We start from the raw sequence: 3,621 nt of genomic DNA, 5'->3' as shown, positions 1-3,621 counted from the left end.
TATTTTGTTTCATCATACTTTAACTATTTGGCATGTAATATTCAATTACAATAGTCAATGTAAACTATGAATGTTGTTATATTACATGTGTGATGATGAGGATGTTATGTTTCAGTTATATACTTTGTAATGATACTACAACAATGAAGTCATGCTCAAGCCCCTGGACGTTTCCACCATCTGGTTCGGGGGTGTGACAGATTGGTATCAGAGCGTTGTTCATAGTGAACTAGCATATCTAATCATACATGATATGCAACTATAAATACAATGGGACTAAACTACTTTGAACCTAATAATAAAAATACATAATTATGTGTGATTTTTGAGTAATAACACAACAAGAACAGTAAAAGTCTTTGGAGGATTTGAGCATCACAATTAAACCCTGGCAATTATGTAGTAGTATTAGGGGTGAATGTAGCCTGATCAAATACATCCATTCAAAATATGACCAACATGTGTTCGGGAGTAGTCGTGATGGAAAATGAATCAAACACTTATAGTTTAATTAACCAAATAGCTTATAGAACCAAACATAAACAAAATTAGAATACTATAGGAGTATTTGGAGTGCCATTTGTTTCTAGTGTTTATATAACTTCGTACGGATGCTATGGTCGGGTATCATTAGCCAGGGGAACCATATCTCCCCAATTAGGGGAAGGCAGAGTGGTTGGCCCAGAGGAACACCTGGAAGGAGACTCGGAGGAAGAACCAGAGGAGGAACAAGAAATAGTACTTACCGATGGACCCAGCAAGCCAGTGGTGGACCTCAAAGAGGAAGAGGACGAGGGAAATGATGATGATGCCTCGGATGCAGAATCCGATGTCATCAATCCTCCATACATGGACATAGTATCGTGTTATCGTATGGGCCCGATGGCCCCACACACCAGGGGCACACGATATTTGGAGATGGAGTCGCCAGCCAGGGATACGACCATCCTACGGTATGAACCGAGGTTTCTTCAACCTTAGTAATGGAGGACCAGTTGACTAGGCCCCCCCATGCATGGTTCGTCGCACTCGAGACATTAGCAACAGAGCTCAGGAGACCCACAATCAATTGGATTGAATGCGGGTTGCTGTTAAGAGAACTGAGAGACAAGTATAGGAAGTGATCGGGTACTCTTAAGCGAGGCAGTTAGTTTAGGAGACAAAACTACGAGATACCTAGCGACAAGTAGCTTATCTTTAGGGTGCATCCACTTCATCTGAACCACCACCAGACAATTTCCGACACAATTAGGATCAGCTTCCCCCCACACTACTATTTGTTATGATTCTCTTTTGTGTGCTAAGATGGTATTTAATAATGAATCAATTATGTGTTTTCCTTGTTTCATGTTATTGAACAAATTCACTTATATGCACAACCGAACCCCTGAAACCGCTAGATACTCAAGGATCTCGAAACCAAAACAATCCATGTACTTTAGGGATAAACTTAATATTCGTGCAGGATCTACCATCACTCACCACCATATATACATCATGGGGATGTAGGTTAGAACATTTAGAATCATACGACAAAAAGCAAAATTTATAAAGTACAGTTAGAAATGACCATCACCACTGACGATCTTGCTCATCATCATGCAGCAAAAATTGGCACCCCCGCAGAAATAACAAGTGCACCCATGATACACCAACTATGCAGATGGACTCTACTACATTCCAAGCTGTTGTAACAACTTATGTAACTGCTGCTATGACACAACTCAACGCAAACAACACCAAAAAAGGTGGAAGTAGTGTTAACAACTCCAGTCGAAGTGGCAACCCCGAAAGTCAACAAGTGATAGCTTATCAAAGCACTCCAAACCGCAAGCTTAAGAGCAAGAAGCGAAAGTTTGGGTATAAGAGAAAAATGACAGCCAACTCAAGGGTTCTCGAATAAGCAACATGACGTTGCTGTCCATGCGACCATGATACCTACTACATCAAAACCAGCGAGATCATATGCTGGAAACCTTCCAAAATGCAACCAGTGCAATTTCCATCATAAGGGAGCCTATCGGGAGCCGTATTGTAAGAGATGCAACTGAAAGAGTCACACCACCAAATACTGTAGAACTTATGCACGACAAAATCAGCAGCCAAACAAAAAAAAACAACAATCCTAACAACCCTAACAACAACACCATTGCTAGGACCTATCACACATGCTATGGGTGTGGAGGAACCGGTCACTTCAGGCGGCATTTCCCCAAGGCTAACAATCTAGGAACAGAAGGATCAAGAAGGTTCCTGACCTTGGGTCACAACGAAGCAGTTTAAGACCCGATAGTTGTTTGTGGTACATTCCCACATAACAACTCTTTCGTTTACATTTTATTCAATAGTGGAGTTGAGTGAAGCTTCGTTAGTAACATATTCAAACACTTACTAAAACAACTAACCCAGAAGCTAAATGAAGCCTTCACGGTGGAGATGGTTAAGGGGAAAAAAGTGAATCCACCAAAGATATTTATGTAGGGTGCACCTCAACACTAAAAAACCATTCATTCGAATTAGACTTGCTGCCAGTAAATATTAGGAGTTTTGACGTGATAATCCGCATGGATAGGTTAAGCCCACCATGCTGATATTATGTGTCGCGAGAAGACCGTTCGCCTTTACCTCCCCAATCACAAAACCCTAATAATCTATGGTGAAAAACCTGAGGCCAATCATCATCTCATTACGTGCAACAAGGCACAGAAGTGCATGTACAAGAAGAGCTATTCGTTCTCCGCTCATGTTGTATATGAAGCCGAAGAAGAAAATCAACATTAAAGACATCTCCTTGGCATGTGACTTCCCGTATGTATTTCCAAGAAGACCTTCTAGGAATACCCCCAGAACGGCAGATCAAATTCCGAATTGATCTAATACCAAGAGTGTCACACCCCAAAACCATGAACGGCGGAAACGGTCTGGGGCGGAGGACGTCATGTGCAGTATCACAACAATGAAAAGTAGTAAACAAGCAACAACATCATCCATAACATTAATAATATAATTTTAATACAAGTGTGTTCTGTCAAATTATAATAGACACTAAAGTATAATCCAAATGAAAGATAAGTCTTGATTGGGCTCCATCTTCTCTAAGCCTTGCATCGATACCTGTCTATCATTGACCTGAGGATACAAGTTATTTTGAAAGGGAGTATCAGCTTTAAAGCGGGTGAGATCATAAGTATTAATGTGTCTAAATTTGTAAAACTTGAAATGAAAGACTTGAAATTGTTTTGAAAGAAAGCTCGTATAAGTATGAAAATGTTTGTAGAACAACTGTAACCATTTGAAAAACCCTAGAAATCCATATGATTCCTACTATTATAAAAGGGAGTCTTCTACCAAGACCTAACTGCTCTGAATGTAGCCTTCTACCAAGACCCGACTGTGCTACTACTATTATTATTATATGAAATTGTATCCTTTGGTACTAGGATACTCAAATATAACTCACCTCATCGGTTATGTGAATGAGTTACAAGATACACGTAATAATATAACTAACCTAAGTATTACCCTTTGGTACTAGGGTAACTAACAATGTTAACTTAAGACATCCGTAGATGTACATTTACCTCTGTTGCTAACAGCTGGGTGTAGGAATAGTTAATCCCT

The sequence above is a fragment of the Lactuca saligna genome, chromosome 4 (assembly GCF_052625555.1).
Source record: "Lactuca saligna cultivar CGN05327 chromosome 4, ASM5262555v1, whole genome shotgun sequence".
NCBI lineage: Eukaryota > Viridiplantae > Streptophyta > Magnoliopsida > Asterales > Asteraceae > Lactuca > Lactuca saligna.
Note: the sequence above shows the minus strand (reverse complement) of the source record.